The 6,000-nt window shown below is 47.5% G+C and overlaps 1 protein-coding gene across 3 annotated transcripts in view; it reads left to right on the top strand.

Moving 5' to 3' along the window:
* Positions 1-631: 631 nt before the first annotated feature.
* The window catches only part of Luzp1 (leucine zipper protein 1), a 77,639-nt gene continuing 72,270 nt past the window's right edge, over positions 632-6,000 (top strand). For all 3 annotated transcript variants that reach the window (XM_041651063.1, XM_041651062.1, XM_041651060.1), the window contains exon 1: positions 632-715. The gene's annotated coding sequence lies outside the window, so the exon portion shown is untranslated. The remainder of the gene's footprint in view (positions 716-6,000) is intronic.

The raw sequence follows: 6,000 nt of genomic DNA, 5'->3' as shown, positions 1-6,000 counted from the left end.
CTGGGTGCCAGCGCGTGGGAGGGCGTCCACAGAGAGAACGTCTCTGACTGTGGGCCTGTACTCTGCTGGCTGTGGGTCCTGAGCTACCTTCGAAGTCCTTTGACCCTTCTCTGGGCCCTCGTTCTTTGCACTTACTTGGAAGGCGTTGGTGGGACTTTTTGAGACCATCTGGCTACTGCCGATTCCCATTTGAAAGAAGGTGAAAGTGGGGACTATAGATAGGAAAGGACTTTTTCTGGCAGCTCACAAGGAATGGATGTGGTGTTAGTGGGACTAGAACTTATGACCTCTGAGCCACGCCCAGTTCCTTCTCCACACTCCCTAAGTAGGAGTGGTGGTTGTTGAGCGATTACGCCATTTCAGGCACTGGGCTAATCTCTTTGTATGCACGGTCTCACGGCACCCTCCGAAAGTCTCTGAGAGCGTCCCTTTTGAATTCGGTCTGGCCTTCCAAGTCAGGTTTCCCTGGGAGCCCAGCACCTATGGAGGAAGGCAAAGAAAACTTGGCTGGATTCAAACCCTCTGGGTTTGGAAGTGGGAGGGCCCAAAGAAAGGCCTAGGGGCGTGGCATCGACCCTGCCCCGCCCCCGGAAGGCTGACGCCACATCAGGACCCGCCCCTCATTGTCAGTCTCGGGGAGCCGGAGCAGGCGCCGGCCGCTGGGAGCGGAGCGCCGGATCTTTCGGCGGCGGGAGCGCGGGCCGGAGCTGCAGAGGTGAGGCGGCGGCGGGAGCGCGGCCAGGCGGGCGGCCCGAGGGCTCGGCTTGTGTGGCGGGGGTGCTCGGCCGGGGTGTCCCGGGGGCGATGGGGAGTGCGCGCGGCTTGTGGAAGCGGAGCCGGGAAGGAGAGGTCTCCGGTGGGCCAGCCCGGGAGAGTGTGGCCGGAGTTGGAGGGAGAGTGAGAGAGAGAGGAGAGAGAGAGGGAGGGAGGGAGAGAGAGAGAGAGAGAGAGAGAGAGAGAGAGACTCCGGAGATTTTTTTTCCCTCTCTCGAGGAGGGGGAGGGACGTTTCTGAGGAGACTGAGGAGACGCCGGGTGAGGGCAAGCGCGGCCGCGGCGGCCCGCGGAGGCGTCGGGGTCCTCGCCGGGCTCGGCGGGGCGGCGGGCGGGGAGGAAGGAAGTGAGCGGACAGGAAGGGCAGCGGCCGGTGTGCGGGACGCGGCGGGCGCGCGGGGGACGCGGCGAGAGAGGCCCGAGGCGGCCCCGGGGCGTCCGCAGCTGTCGGCCGGGACTGCGGCCCGCGCGGCTCCCGCCGGCGGGGCGCGCTGCTCCGTCTCGCTCGCGGCCAGACCGCCGCGGCCCGGGAAGGAATTCGAGGCATTCGCTTTGTTTAAGTTGCCAGTCGGCAGTCCCGGGGACTAATTAATGGTGGAATCTGCAGGGGCACTCGGGCAGCCGCCGGCCCCCTCCCGCCGCCGCGGTGAACTTTTTCCGCAGCGCGCGGCCCGCCGGGGAAGGGAGCCATGGCTTCCCGAAGCGCAGGAATGAAGTGCGGTTTCGGGAGCCGCTTTTGGCCTGAGGCTGGCGGGGCGACGAGCGAGGGGAAAGCCGGCGTCCCGGGCACGGTGGGGCTGGGGGTTTCCGCAGCCCGGAGCCCGGTGGGGACCTCTCCGAGGTGCCTGCGGTTTGGGCTAATTACCTCGCCGGAGCCTCCGCGGCCCGAGAGAGAGAGACCCATCTTGCTTCGGAGCATCTGTTTCTTCATCGCGTCAGCCCCTTTCCTAACATTGCAGAGCTTGTTGTGGCTTGTTTCGGAAATGCCGAGGCGGGTGCTCACAGTTCGGGGTGGGAGAGGGGAAGAGAGCAGGCACCCCCCATCCCCCTTCACACACCTCAAAAAAAAAAAAATCTCCGCAGTGTTCTTTATCGGGAAGCTTGCAGATTCTCCGTCGCCCCGTCTTCACTGACTTGAATGACCTTGGGGGAAAGGATTTGGGCTTCTGGGCGCCTCGTGGTGGCTTTTCTGTCCTTTGAGGAGTAAATACTCTCTGGACCTCCCTGCCGAGCCGGGGGATATTTTTGAGAAGTGGGGTTTGTCCAGGGTATTTCGTCTTACCAACTGCTGTGGTTCTGGTTTTAGGATCTGGACTAGTGACAGAGCCGGGAAGAATTCAGATCACCTAGAAGATTTAGCAACCCTAGATGAGGGGAGGGTATTTCCTTTTGGAAAATCTGCAGTGTGTTCCAGATTGCTTTCTGTCACTGTGTGTGCAGTTTTGGTGGCATTTGTGTGGTTAAAGTCTATAACCCCCATAGAAAATTCTTCTCTTGTTAGAAATAATTGTTTTGCACAGACATTCCCCCTGGGGCAGATTAAGGTTTTGCTCAATTTACTCAGAAGAATTTTCCAGGTTTCTAAAATTAAATCACTTTTCTAAACATAGCAACTCAAGTTTGAAAAACTAGAAATAGTGGGATGGGTAAGGGATGAATTGGGCTGTGAAGGCAGGAAGTATAGGTTCACAGCTGACCATCCACTAATAACATGGATTTTAAATGATTTGTTTTTAATTGTGTGCCTGTGCATGGGAATGCTCACATGAGTTCAAGTGCTCTCTAAGGCCGGATCCCCCTGGAGTTAGAGTTATAGGCAGTTATGGTTCTGAATTGCCTGACATATGTGCTGGAAGCTGAACTTTGGTCTACTGGAAGAGCAAGAAAGGCTCTTAAACGTTTTGCCCTCTCTCCTTTATCTCCTATAACATGGATTGTTAACTAGCCTTCCTGATTTTTTTTTTTTTAGTCTGAAGACCAAGAAAGGTAACAAATCATGTTGAGTTGCTATTCAGTAATCTTGCTAGGCGGAGAGTATATTATATAGACTCTGCAAGTCAGTGAAGTGCTCGTTGAGCAAACTGAAGGTCAGAACGTACAAGTGACTGACTATTCCAAGCCCATGCATATAACCAGTAAGAAGTGGCTCTGGAATTTGAAACCATGTTTGCTCCACATTTACTTCTTCCAATTCTATGCTGTCTTGGGAAACAAAAAACTTGATTTCTAGATCTTTGAGTCAGCCCACTGGGTCACACACAGTTGGACCTTAGAGTAATGTCAGTATGTGCTGGAGGTGTGATAATATTTTGGTACAAGCCAGGTGGTGTACCAGCACTCGGGAGGCAGAGACAGGTGGATCTCTGTGAGTTTGAGGCCAGCCTGGTCTACAAGAGCTAGTTCCAGGACAGGTTCCAAAGCCACAGAGAAACCCTGTCTTGAAAAACCAAAAAAAAAAAAAAAAAAAAAAAAAGAAAAGAAAAGAAAACTTGGTACAAAGACTACATAAAAATATGTGCTGTATACAGCAGGTTCTTAATGCTTTGCTTTTGTTGGAAACATTTGTATTACAACAATGGTTGGACTAAGTCATACATTTCATCTCTATAATGGAAGCTCGTAGAAAGGTGGTGATGATCCTGCAGTAGAGGCCACCATTGAGGGTGACATTCAGGATCCAGAAATTGAAACATTTTCATGTAACAGTTTTGGGACAGTATCAACTTAGTAAAGTATGCTACTTGTAGGACTCAGATAATCCAACCTGAAAATTTTGTTATAAATTTTGGTGACACTCAATAAATTTATTTGCTGAATGAACGAATGTATATGCTATTGATATATAATTTGTATGTGATAAAATTGGCCAGCGTTAGGTATATAGTTTGAGCTTTGGCAAAGGTACAGTGTTGTGTAGTTGTGAAGTCACTACTACCTTTATTAAACTTTTCTTTAAGGAATTGATAACAGATTGACTCCGAGGAAGATTAGGAGGTTTCTGTGCTTAGATTTTATGCTGGGAGATTAGAATGAATACTAGGGAGTCTGTATGCCAACTTGGTAGGAAATCAGGAAATTTTACATAGTTAATAGTGCACGTAAAAGAGGAAGTGATGACTACGTTTGGGAGGAAGTAGATTTTAGTTACTTCCAGGCAAAAGGATTTCTTTTTGCTAAAATTAATATTTAAAGTTTTATTGAGAGTAAAACTTTTTGTTTTCCTTTGAAATGTAGCTTGTATACATAATAAATGCTTAAAATGTTATAATTTGCATAACATGCCCACAAATACTTAAGGGTAGGGATGCTGTGAAATGGTTGAGTTCCCTTCCCACCTGTAGCCAATTTACCCTTCCTTGCTGATCTCTGATTTATTTTAGCCAGCATCACACAAAAAGGAGGATACATCGGGGGAGAAACTGTAGCTTGCTAGGAAGATATCTGGTGATTTCTTGAGTCATTGAATTTGACTCAAATTGCTTTTAGCTCAAGTTTCTCTTATTAGGAAATGCTGAAGCCTTCCTTGCAGAGCTTCTAGAATTTAGAAGAAGCCACATTTCTACTTCACCCCCCCCCATTTTATTTCTGTTGTACAACTTTCCATTTCCATCTGTGAATTTCTCTGAGAATAGAAACTTCTGTTAGCATCAACCATTGGTCCTCCCTCCATATACTATTAGGAAATAATAATTAAATTAAAATACCCTCCAGACTACTCAACATTTTGGGTGACTGTAGGGAGAAAATTATAGTAGCTTACTTCATGGTTATGAAGTAGTTATTATCCTCATTTTATATATGAGGGAGCGAGCTCAGAGCAGTTACTGCCAGACCCTGTGAGGGGCAGACTATATACTTGAGGTCAGGCAGGTTGAATCTTTATTTCATTACACTTTGGTGTATTGGGTGCATCTTAAAAGAACAAACGTGAACATACCATATCAAAATCGGAGCTGCAGTGTGTAGGCATGCTGCTGCTGTGGCCATCTATTCTTGTAGTTCCTAGAGACGCCGCCTCAATGCCAAAGAATTAGTAGCTCTTTTTTTTTTGCACATTTTCCTTCCATACTTAACATTTATTTTTTTTAAGTATAATATTTTGTATTTGTTTACTGTTTGGGCCACTCCTCCTCTTTGTATGTGATCCAAAGTTACTGTCACTTTAGTTTGTTATTTAAGAACTTCATACTTGGTCTGTGCACTTCTCTTTTGTTTTCTGTACAGTCTTATTTATTTGAATTTTGAGACAGGGTCTCATATAGCCCAGGCCTCAGACTCCCTGTGTAGCTGAGGAAGTACTTATTAGTGTGTGCGTGTTGGGTATGTCTGTTTGTGTGTGTGTTGCAGGGAATTGAATTCAGGGCCTTATATGTGCTAGGTAAATGCTCTGCCAATTTTTTCTTCTCTCTCTCTCTCTCTCTCTCTCTCTGCAGCTCCTCCTAGCCTTGAACTTGCTGTGTAATCCCAGACTGGCATTGAACTCACGACTATTCTCCTGCTTCAGTTGCCTGAGTACTAGAATTACAGAACCATAGATATGTATGTATCATGCCTTGGACAAGTCATGTCTTTAAACGTGTGTTCTTAAAAACTTGCACAAAACTTTAAAAACCTACCATTCCTTTTCCTTTTTGGTTTTGTTTGTGATAGGGATTGAACATGACCTCACCTTGTAGTTTGAATTTGTAGTGTTTAAATTGCCAGGCTTTAAACTTAAACTTACTCTGTCAACCAGGCTGACCTTGCACTTTGTATGTTTGAGAAAGAAAATTTTGTGAGTGTGTTTGTGTGTGTGTGTGTGTGTCCATACGAATTGTACAAAGGCCAGAAGGAGGTGTTGGTCTCTTGGGGCTCGAGTTAAGGTGTGTGCTGCGAAACCTTTTTAAGTTAGTACTGGGATCTGAACTCTGGTCCTCATGATTATCTAGCTGCAGCTCTTTTTATCCTCTTAAATTGTTATTACGTGGACTTTATCCCCTCTCTCCTCTGGGAGAGTCACCCTGTTACTCTGGCTTCTGGCTATCCTGGAATTTCCTTTGCTGCCATCAAACTCAGATCCACCTGCTTTTGCCTCCCAAGTGCCTAAGCTTATGTTGAGTATCAGAGATACTTCTCATCACCCTGTCTTCCCTGGTCCCTTTCCGTTATTCCCTATTATTGGCTTCTGTTGCTTTTTTTTTTTCCATTGGACCTATTATGATTTATAATGATATACCGGCTTGCATGA

This window comes from Microtus oregoni, unplaced genomic scaffold, assembly GCF_018167655.1.
Source record: "Microtus oregoni isolate MIOR12 unplaced genomic scaffold, Mior012 000005F_ref0000423, whole genome shotgun sequence".
Lineage (NCBI taxonomy): Eukaryota > Metazoa > Chordata > Mammalia > Rodentia > Cricetidae > Microtus > Microtus oregoni.
The sequence above is the reverse complement of the archived record's forward strand: the minus strand, read 5'-3'. Positions and strand labels throughout refer to the sequence as shown.